The 11,721-nt window shown below is 42.4% G+C and overlaps 1 long non-coding RNA gene across 1 annotated transcript; it reads right to left on the minus strand.

Annotated features, from left to right (window-relative positions):
- Window positions 1-1,506: 1,506 nt before the first annotated feature.
- On the minus strand, window positions 1,507-10,409 carry LOC102152608. The gene is made up of 3 exons (XR_005371929.1): window positions 9,868-10,409; window positions 2,988-3,080; window positions 1,507-1,826 (listed from the first exon to the last, which is right to left on the minus strand). It is a non-coding gene; the product is annotated as an uncharacterized LOC102152608 (long non-coding RNA).
- Between the last annotated feature and the right edge of the window lie 1,312 nt (window positions 10,410-11,721).

The following is an 11,721-nucleotide window of genomic DNA, read 5'->3' on the forward strand; positions in this document are numbered from 1 at the left end:
ACATGACTCTGCAACTTTCTGTGTGTGTTACAATCTCATTGGCTACTGGCTCCTACAAGACTGCTACACCTCCTAGCCTAGGGGTCCATCCAAGTCCCTGCTCCGCTGTGTCGGGTATACTTGGACCCAAGCTCGAGCTTGTTAATAAACCCTTAATAAACCCTCGTGTGCTTGCATCGTTGTCGGCCCCTTGGTGGTTTCTCAGATTCGCAATCTTGGGCACAACATTTGGTGCAAAATGGTAGTTTTATTAAAACAAGGGGACAGGACCCCTAAGCAGAAAGAGTTGCTGTCCCTTGGGTTGTGAGGAGCTAGGGATTAAATACTTGGGAGTTAGGGAGGCAAAAAAAAAGGGGAGGGAGCTTTCAAAAGGATTTTCATATGTTAAAGAAGACTCACAGTATACTAGAGGCCTGGCCACAGTCAAGTTAAGGTCCTTTTCCCCTCTCATAAGACATTAACATTAAGATAGTTGGGAACTTCCTGGAGGAGTGTCACACAAATCCCACCCAGGAGTGAGTATGTGTTTGGGCTGAAGTTTTGCAGGGTGTCAGCTTGTGCTTTGTTCTCAGCTGGGCTTCCATTCCCTTTTCACACTTAAGTGCCTGCGATTCTTGATCATGCAGCATTGAAGAATGAAGACCAGACAAAGAGTGGTGGGCAGCAAAGCAAAGTTTATTGAGCAAGAGTATAAAGCTTCCAGAGAGGGAGGGGGTCCTGAGTGGTTTGCCCTGAGAGTTTCTAAGTTTAGGGGTTCTTATGAGCTTTTTGTGGAACTTTCTTAAGCAATCAGGGTGTGAAAATCAGGGCTTTGGTCGCATATCTGTCTATGGATTAGGTTAATGTCTACATGCTGATTGACCTTTTTTTTTTTTTTTTTTTTTTTTTTGCTGACATCTGGGGGCTTAGGTATTAACTGCCCCTTGCCCATAATATTGACAAATGCTTTTGTGGTTAATTGTCTCTTTTTAGGTCATTTTGCAGAAGTCATTTCTGGAAAGGTTGCAAAGCAGAATGTCAGTGTGGTCAGCTGAAAATCAAGATGTTAGTGCTATTTTATGTTAGCTGTCCTGCCTCCAGATGTCCTTGTTGTGGACCCTGCCCCTGACTACATAACTGTCCAACCAACTCCTAACAAAACCAAACTGAGTTCATTCCTTAATGAGTCAGAAACTGCACCAAGTTGAGTTGTAGCACAAAGAAAACTTTAACTGCAGCAAATGAGATCACAGGAAATGACTTCCAAAACCATGACTCCTCAAGAGAGGGTGGATGGGTTCCTTCTGTTTATGGTTAAGATGAATATTTAGATAGGAAATCCTTGTCACTGTATGTAGATGTGGGCAGAAGGTCACACAGGTGGCTTAAGGAAACATGCCTATGCACATATTGAATGTTATGTAAATGAGGCTGGGGCTCCTCCTTAGGCAGAGATTTTAGTATTATTTTTTTAAATTTTTATTTATTTATGATAGTCACAGAGAGAGAGAGAGAGAGAGGCAGAGACACAGGCAGAGGGAGAAGCAGGCTCCATGCACCAGGAGCCCGATGTGGAATTCGATCCCGGGTCTCCAGGATCGCGCCCTGGGCCAAAGGCAGGCGCCAAACCGCTGTGCCACGCAGGGATCCCATGAGATTTTAGTATTGATGATGAAAAGGTAGTGGTAGGTCATTCCAGGGGTCACTCCATGGTCCATCTGTGCAAGCATGAGTTGGGCTTTTAGCTCAAAAGGTCTGGGTGGTCTGGGCCGACAGGGGGTCTTGTCAGGGCAGTCACCATCACCTGAGGGGTGTTTTCAGGTTTCATTTGCCTGAGTTGAGGTAAGCTGGAAAGAAGAGTTTAAGGAAAAATGTAAGACAAAGGTCAGTGAGTACAAGCAGGTGGGCAATACATGTCAGGTCTTGGGGTCCAGCTGGCGAAAGGAAGACCCTGAAAGGTTTTAAGCAGAGAAGTAACATTTGATTTGATTCAAGACCTTGAAAGGTGATTCAATCCGCAAAGTGGATAAAGGAAGGATGAGAGCTTGCATGAAAGGACATGCAGTTATGAGTAAAGATGATGGATGGCAGCAGCAGAGACAGAGAAGAGGGTGGGTCTGGGAAGTGTTTTGCAGGAGAAGTGAACAGGTGGATGGATTCAATGTGTGGTGTGAAGGAGAGAGAAAAATGCAGAGGTACTCCCAGGTTTCTGTACTGAGTGGTTGTTGGGGCATTTACAGAGAAGTGAAGAGTAGGAAATATTTGAATATATAAGTCTCAAGCTCAGAGATATTTAGGGCAGAAACATAAATTTGAGAGTCATCATCACATAGAAGATACTTAAGTATGTGGGAGTGACTGAGATCACCTAAGCTGAAGAACAGGACACTGCCAGGTCTCAAGTTTGGACAGTAGAGGGGAAGCCAACATGGCCAACCAGTTGATAATGAGCATACAGTGAAAATGAGTAGGGTTTTGGGAGACAGGAGAAGAGAGGAGTCTTAGAAAGCAAGGAGAATGAGTTGAGTCAAGCATCACAGAGGTCATTGGTCCCATTGACAAGACTGGCAGCACAGAAGCCAGAATAGAATGAGTGGCAGGGGTCTAAGGAACAAAAGGCAGGTGCTGAACAAGGATAGTCAGTGTGGACTCTTCTTTCTTTCTTTCTTTCTTTCTTTCTTTCTTTCTTTCTTTCCTTCTTTCCTTTCTTTCTTCTTCTTTTTTTTTTAATTGAAATTCGATTTGCCAACATATAGTATAACACCCAGTGCTCATCCCATCAAGTGCCTCCTCAGTGCTCGTCCCCAGTCACACACACACCCCCCACCCACCTTCCCTTCCACTACCCCTTGTTCATTTCCCAGAGTTAGGAGTCTCTCGGGTTTTGTCACTCTCTCTGATTTTTCCCACTCACTTTCTCTCCTTTCTCCTATAATCCCTTTCACTATTTCTTATATTCCTCATATGAGTAAAACCATAGAATGATTGTTCTTCTCTGATTGACTTACTTCACTCAGTATTAATACCCTCCAGTTCCATCCACGTTGAAGCAAATGGTGGGTATTCCTCCTTTCTAAGGACTGTTCTTTCAAGGTGCTTGACTGTGAACATGAACAGAGAAAGGAGGAGATAGCTGGAGGTTAAAATAGGAGTCAAAGACACTTGACCTGTTTGGTTTTTCTTAGGATAACTGGCACTAAGAAATAATCCAGGAGAGGAGAGAAGATTGAGGATAAAGATGAAGGGAGACACTGAAGACTGAGGTACTTACAAGAGAGACCTGATACCCTCACTGTTTAGGTTTCAGCTCATGCTAGTTCTTGAGAAAGGTCTTAACATGCTTCCCAGTTACACACATACACACATGCACACACATGCCACCATCACAATTACCATCAGCATTCTTTTTTCTATATATTAAGTTTATTATGTTCTTCTTAACACTTACCTAAAATAATAATAATAATGATAATATTGTTTTTCTATCCCTCCATTTACCTCCCCTCTTGCAACAACTAATTTGTTCTCTGTATTTAAAAGTCTGGTTTTTATTTGTTTGTCTCTTTTTTGCTTGTTCATTTGTTTTATTTCTCAAATTCCACCTATAAGTTAAATTGTATAGTATTTGTCTTTCTCTGACTTATTTCACTTAGCATTATACCCTCTAGTTCTATCCACATCATTGCAAATGGCAAGATCTCACTCTTTTTAATGTCTGAGTTATATATTCCAATGGTATATTTGCCATATCTTCTCTACCCTTTCATCTAAGGATAGACAGTTGGGTTGCTTCCATATTTTGGCTATTGTGAATAACGCTACAATAACCATAGTGGAACATATGTCTTTTTGAATTAGTGCTTTTGTTTTTGTTTTCTTTGATAAATACCCAGTAGTGGAATTAGTGGATTATATGATAGTTTATTTTTAAGTTTTTAATACTGTTTTCCACAATGGCTGCACCAATTCGCATTCCTACCAACAGTGCCAAGGATTCCTTTTTTTCCACATCCTTGCCAACACTTGTTATTTCTCGTGTTTTTGATTCTAGCCATTCTGACAGGTGTGAGGTGATATCTCATTGTGGTTCTGATTTGCATTTCCCTGATGATTAGTCATGTTGAGCATCTTTTCATGTGTCAGTTGACCAAATAATAAATTTTTGTTTGGATGTTTATTGTGGTTTTTCCCATTTGAATATGAGCTCTAAGAGGGCATAAATTTGTTGGTGTTGTCCATGACTATGTTTATACCATCAGAGCAATAGCAAGTATACAGAGAGTATAAATAAATATATGTAAACAGAAGGGCCCATGGGGAGAGAGGGGTAGGAGCACCTGCTCAGTTGTAACAAGAGGGAAGATGAGGAAGACTTCTGTTTTCTCAATGAAGCCCACTTTGCAGTCCACAGTCATGGGCTGAGTGTAGGGGCAAGGAGTGTAGGAGATAGAAAATATGAAAGACTCTGGGATCCCTGGGTGGCTCAACAGTTTGGCGCCTGCCTTTAGCCCAGGGAGTGATCCTGGAGTCCCGGGATCGAGTCCCACATCAGGCTCCTTGCATGGAGCCTGCTTCTCCCTCTGCCTGTGTCTCTGCCTCTCTCTCTCTCTCTCTCTCTCTCTCTCTCTGTGTGTGTGTGTGTGTGTGTGTGTGTGTGTGTATGTGTCAGGAATAAATAAAGTCTAAAAGAAAAAAAAAAGAAAATATGAAAGACTCATCCAGTAGGCAGTACCTGTCAGCTATGACTGTTCCAACCCATTGGAAGTTCTCAAAATATATTAGACTCTACATATGTTCTTCCCTCTGCTGGGAATGGCCTTTTCCCCATTTATCTGCCAGGCAAACACCTAAGTCTTGGCCTGCATGTCCCATCCTCTGTGGGGTTCTCCAGCAGATCCTCTTCTGACAGTAGGTAACTACTTTGTGTCCCCATTTGCAGCTATTCACACAGAAACCATCTCCTGGAGGTGACCCCACTGTACCCAATGGTTTGTAGATGTGGTAGTCTCCCCCACTCAGCTGCAAGCCCCCCAAAATCAAGCATATCATTTTTCTCCCTTCATCCCAAAGTTCTGCATGAGAACTGGCACATAATGGTGTTAAATATAGGATCTAGAATTCAGTTGGGTTGATTTATTGTTCAAAGAAAATCTCAAACTGGAACTACCCTGGGACATAAGAGGCCTTAATGAAAGAGATGTGGTTGTGGATGTCGGCTGTAGACAGGCTAATGAGCAGATGCATGGCTGAGTAGTCGTTTCCCAAAACCAGAGAAGCTAATACTGAAGCCTGGGCCCTATTTATAGGGCTTCCATGGGTGGACTTGGGACTCACGTGAAAACTGCACCCCAGTTGGGAAGGCAGCCCCACCTGAGCCTTCAACACTACAGAGGCTAAATCAGGTCCAAAGGGTGAGTGCGCTTTAGGCCATAGTCAGATTCCACACGGAGTTGCACCATGAAGTTCAGCCCACCCATCCTTGCTTCTCTGTCCCTATCATGTCTTCCTGGAGGAGGGAATAACACTTCTTTACCTGCTAGAGCTTCACACAAACATAAGGTTTATACACTATACCTCTAACACGATATCCTATACCACGTGTAAACAAACAAGATATATGCCCTTTGTGGGTTTACACCACACCACAGACATGTACACAACACACATGCACATGTACACATGTACATAATACTTGTGCATGCACATATATACAAAATACACACACACACACACACAGAGTTGGTCCTCCTACAGAGCCAGCGCAGATGACTCTGGGTGCTGGCACCATGGCTGCCCCCTTGCCCTTTGCCTACTGCCTGAGCCTGAAGCACAAGCCATGTAGCCACAGAGGCAGAAGGAAAATGACAGCTCTGTCTTTTGATAATGCATCTCTACTATTTTTGTTCATCATAGGGTCCTCAGTCAAAGGCCTGTGTGTTTATAGATTCCATTTGGTGTTGGAGGAATCATCCCACTTATGATCCAACCCTTACAGAGACCCCCAGTTGGAAAATAGGACACAGCTAACCTCAAGGAGACCCCAACCCTACCCTCTGGAGCCTCCAGGGAGACATAGTGTTGGCCTTAAGGCCACCCCCAGTTTGAAAAGCAAGGAAAAGCCCCTGGCCTCAGAAGACCCTGAGATGCTAATGACCTTATAAAGTTTGAGAGTACCCATCTCATGCACCTTCATCCTCTCACCTTTTCCAAACTTTGGTCTTTAAGAAGACATTGGTAGAGGGGCACCTGGCTGACTTAATCAGTGAGGCATGTGACTCTTGATCTCAGAGTTATGAGTTTGAACCCCACCTTGGACATAGAGCTTACTTTAAAAAATTAGAATAATCAGGGATCCCTGGGTGGCGCAGCGGTTTGGCGCCTGCCTTTGGCCTAGGGCGCGATCTTGGAGATCCGGGATAGAATCCCACGTCGGGCTCCTGGTGCATGGAGCCTGCTTCTCCCTCTGCCTGTGTCTCTGCCTCTCTCTCTCTCTCTCTGTGTGACTATCATAAATAAATAAAAAATTAAAAAAAAAAAGATTAAAAAATTAGAATAATCAAAGTGTTTATTTAAAACAAGAAAACAAAGACTTGGTATAAAAAACAAATGAGGGATCCCTGGGTGGCGCAGCGGTTTGGCGCCTGCCTTTGGCCCAGGGCGCGATCCTGGAGACCCGGGATCGAATCCCACATCGGGCTCCCGGTGCATGGAGCCTGCTGCTTCTCCCTCTGCCTGTGTCTCTGCCTCTCTCTCTCTCACTGTGTGCCTATCATAAATAAATAAAAAAAAAAAAAAAAAAAAACAAATGAAACACACACACAAACTTGACTAAACTATTCATCTGTTAAAAAGCTCTGTCTAAAATATGACAAACATTTTTTCCACCCATATATTGGGTACTTACCTAAGCCCTAACCCAGGCTGGGCCAAAACATTGATTCTGACATTTCTAGTCTGTATATCATTGCAGCTTAATATACCTACCACCAACACTATCACCACATTTATCTTGACTCAGTCTTAAATTCAAGAGTTTTCATATCAGAGGTTAAGAGGGGATCAAGAACAGGGGATGGTGCCAAATTACTGGGAATGTGGGGTTCTCCAGCAGATCCTCTGGAGATCCATGTTAACACACCCCTGTGGTAAAGCTCTCATCAGGGCCACCATGCTACAGTTTATCACCCTCTTCACAGCTCTTCAGACCCCAAGTGAAACTCCCAAGGCCACATCTGCTTTACTGATGACACAGCGCAGCAGAACTGACACAGAATGAATGGTCTCCTGTGCATTTGAAAGAAGACAGTTGTGCAAGGTGTGTTTTGACAGGCTGCGAGGAGGGCCAGATTTGAGGCAGCAAGAAGGAGGACCAGCTGATAATTATCATTGCTTCTACTGGAATATCCAGGTGACAAATCCACCTTGGTGCTGAGAACTCCAGCTGTTGCAAAAGCCAAAAATGGGTGAGTCTCATTGGCTATTCCACCCATGTACTCAAAGAGTATAAAAGGATTACTCTGTTTCAGCTTCATCTGGAATCAAATTATCAGTCTCATTTGCTGCCCTCTGTTCCAGCTCTGGTGTGAACAAAAGCCAGGGATATAAAACATGTTAAGCCCTCTTTACCTGTGAAAATATGAGATCGTACTAAACTCCATCTGGCTACAACTAGTGGCTCTAAGCAGGACTCAGGAAGAACCCTGGAGTGGGAAATCATCCATACATATATGAAATGGCAGACCCAGCCAGAACACCCTGGTACAAGATCCCAAGATAGAAGGCTGGTCTCTAGCGCCACACTGCAGACTACCAGCAAATTGCTGGCATAAAGAATTCTTGACATCTAACTATGAATGCAAAGATTGTCCATTGGCCTGTTCATTCACTCAATAAACATCTAATGGGAACCTGCTGTGTCTGGCATTGCTGGCCAAACTCTAGGAATTCAGAGAAGAATAAGACAAAGTCAAAGAAAATACAATATGATAGAAGAAATACAATGTTATAAGAATATCTAATCTTAAAGATGGCCAAATGAGCAACCCTGCCCATATAAGTGAGGAAGTTAATTCATGAAAGTAGAGATAATTGAGCTGTGATGAAAGAAAGAGAGGAAAAGGAAAAGGAAAAGGAAAAGAAGGAAGGAAGGAAGGAAGGAAGGAAGGAAGGAAGGAAAGGAAGAAGGAAGGAAGGAAAAAGGAATGAAAGGAAGCAAGAAAGAAAGAAAGAAAAAAGAAAACAAAGAAAGAAACAAGAAAGAAGAAAAGGAAGGAAGAATGAAGAAGAAGAAAGCAAAGAAACACCTCCTCCCGCTCCCTCCTCCGACTCCTACCTCCCTCCCTCCTCCCCCCGCCCTCCCTCCTCCCCTCCCTCATCCCTCCGCCTCCCTCCCTCCCTCCTCCTCCCTCTTCCTGTTCCCCTTTCCTTTCTTTTCTTGCCTTTCTTTCTTTTCTTTCTTCTTCCTTGTTTTCCTTTCCGTTCCTTTCCTTCCTTTCCTTTCCTTTCCTTTCCTTCCTTCCTTCCTCCTCCCTCCTCCCTCCCTCCCTCCCTCCCTCCCTCCCCTTCTCCCTTCCCTCCCTCCTCCTCTCCCTCCCTCCCTCCCTCCCTCCCTCCCTCCCTCCCTCCCTCCCTCCCTCCCTCCCCCTCCTCCCTCCTCCCTTCCCCACTCCTCCCCCCCCCCCTTCCTTCCCCCTCCTTCCGTCCTTTCCCCCGTTCCCTTTCCTTTCCCTTTCACCCTTTCCTTTCCTTTCATGCTTCGGTTTTTTGTTTTCGCTTTTGGGTGGTTCAGTGGTTGAGTGCCTGCCTTTGGCTCAGGGCATGATCCGGGGTCCTGGAATAGAGTCCTGCATCAGGTTACCTGCAGGGAGTCTGCTTCTTAGACTCTTCACAGAGTCTGTCTCTGTGTCTCTCATGAATAAATAAATAAAATCTTAAAGAAAAGGAAAATAAAGAAAAGAAAAAAAAAGAAAAGGAAATAGCTGAAACCCTTTAGCTTGACCTCAAATACCTGGTACTTTTGAGCTATCTGGAAATCACCTGTGTCCTCAGTGTCTTGGTTTACAAGATGAAGGAATGTCCACAGAGCTCTTGTCCAGCTCATAAAGTTCTGAACATCAGAGAATCAATACACTGTCTTCAAGTGCAGGCAAGTGCCCAAAATACAAATACAATTCAGTCTCTACAGGTCAAAGTCAGCTATGAGCTCAGGCACTAAAGTTTCAGGTAAATGTTCAATCCTTAATGTTTAGTAACATTCAAATCTCAATATAACTGTAACGTTTTAGGTGTAGGACATTTCCAAGTATTAGTAAATATGACAATGTTTTAGCACCCTCTTCATGACTATGAATTAATTGTAATTATATTATATATATGGCCATTTGTATATAATATGTAATATAATTATAATGCAAGAATATTTCAGGATGTAATGAACTTATGTCTTCAGGCCAGGCAGGGTTGGAAGATGTGTAATGCAGTTCTATATTATGATTCAGGTAGGCCTCAAGGGACCAGAATCTAGATTGTAATTACAACCAAAGAGTACAGAGCAATAGTAATTGATCATCACTGAAAATGGCTGTCTTTGACAAATTTTCTCCAAAATTCGGTTGATTCAGTAATTCCATGAAGCAGACTTGTACATTGCACCAGAAAGGGCAGAAGGCCATTTTGCAGCTAATTCAAAACTGAAGGGGTCCTCCTGAGAGAAGCTGGTTGGCTCAGGACCAGGAGAACTTTGCCAAGGTACTCCTGTTATCAAACTTCTTGTTTTCAGGACAAATTAATTCTGCCTGTACTCCGGAACAGACGACTGGCTCAGGGAAGGACCTCTGTTAAGGGTTAAAGCTGAGCCTAAGCCGCTTCCTAGAGAAAAGTCAGCCTTACCTGCAGGTGGCTCCAAAGCCTGGCTCCATACAGAGGCAGGTTACCTACCATGCCGGTGTGAGCACTGGTTTGACTTCTCAGTTTTCATAATAGATTGTCAGGCTTGCTCCCTCCTCCTCTGGTTTCCAAATCCACTCACCAGCATTTCAGGTGCATATCTGAGAGGGTACCTTCCCATTCAGGACTCCAGAAGGCTCATCCCAAGAGAATGCTAATGATGACTATAACCAACATTGCTGCTCATGTATTGCTCCACAGCTCTCTACAGTAGGGGCTATGGCTTCCTCCATCTGAGACTTGGATTCTACACTTTAGAGAGGTCAAAGAGCACTAATGAGGAAGTTAAGCCAGGACTTGAACTTGGGCAGTTTGACTGTCAGTCTTTACTCCTAGCACTGGAAAGGTAGTCAGCAGAAATTGTATCTAATCACTCGCATCCTCTAACTCTATCTAGGAGACGAGTTAGATCAGTATAAGACTCAAAAGTCAAATATATTAACCTAGTTGCTCAAAAAGTGACCTTCTTTGGGCCAAGATGTTGGTTGCTGACCTGGGATTTTATGCATGACTTAACAAAAGGGGGCCATGGAAACTATCTCTGTGTGTTACCATGCTCTTCCTGGAGATTCCTCTTCTGTAAGGTCCCACTGATAGACATTTATTTTTTATATTTTTTTTAGTCTCCTTTGAGGAAAGCAAGACCTCTGTAACGTATTCTGATTTCTTTTTTGCTCTAGCTCCCATGACCTAAAAAACAATGTCTAGTCTAACCATAAAAATAAAAAAATAATAAATAATAATAATAATAAAAATCCAGACAAACCCAAACTGAGGAATACTCTACCTGACTAGCATTCCTCACAGTGGTTGAGGCCGTATAAGACAAAGAAAGTCTGAGAAACTACCGCAGTCTAGAGAGCCCAAGGGGCATGGAGACTAATGTGGTATCCTGGATGGGATGTTGGGGCTGGAAAAGGACATTAGGAGTAAATAAATGAGATGGACAAATTGAGTGTGGACATTAGCTGATAGTAGCATATATTGATATTGGTTCATTAGTTGTGACAAATGCACTACAATAATGCAAGACCTTAACAATAGGGAAAACTGTGTGCAGGGTAAACAGGAATGCTGTACTATCTTTGCAACTTTTCTGTAAATTTGAAACAATTGATTTTAAAATATCTTGATTAAATAAGAAATAACGTCCATGTTTCTAGGTAGGAAAGTACAAACAGAAAAAAATATCAATTCTCCCCTAGTCAATTTATAAAATAATGCAATGTTACTCAAAGTCAGTATTCTTAGAAGTAATGAATTATTATAGTTTATTTATGAAAATAATCAGATGATAATAGCCAAGAAAATATTTTTTAATGAATTTATTTTTTATTGGTGTTCAATTTGCCAACATATAGAATAACACCCAGTGCTCATCCCGTCAAGTGCCCACCTCAGTGCCCATCACCCAGTCACCCCCACCCCCCAAGAAAATATTTCTAAAAAATTAGTGAAAAGTGGACTTGTATCAACAAAAAAATTTAAAATACAAACATAGGAAAAGAGAGAGATTAATGGCAAAGAATAAACAGCCAAAGGACAAACCAAAATATATAATTTAGTCTATAATAATTAATTGATAAATAATTAAACAAAAAAGTGGGAAAATTAACTACAGAAATTCCAAATTAATTTCATTTGAATTCAAAAGTTAAAGTAAAAAAAAAAATTTTTTTAACTTGGAAAAATACAGGCACCTTATCTCATGGTAGTCTTTTCAGTGTACAAGCATAATAGGCAAGAACAACAAAAAAATACAATTTCTGTGTCTACAAGTAGGAACAAAATTAAATA

The sequence above is a fragment of the Canis lupus genome, chromosome 17 (assembly GCF_011100685.1).
Source record: "Canis lupus familiaris isolate Mischka breed German Shepherd chromosome 17, alternate assembly UU_Cfam_GSD_1.0, whole genome shotgun sequence".
Taxonomy (NCBI): Eukaryota; Metazoa; Chordata; class Mammalia; order Carnivora; family Canidae; genus Canis; species Canis lupus.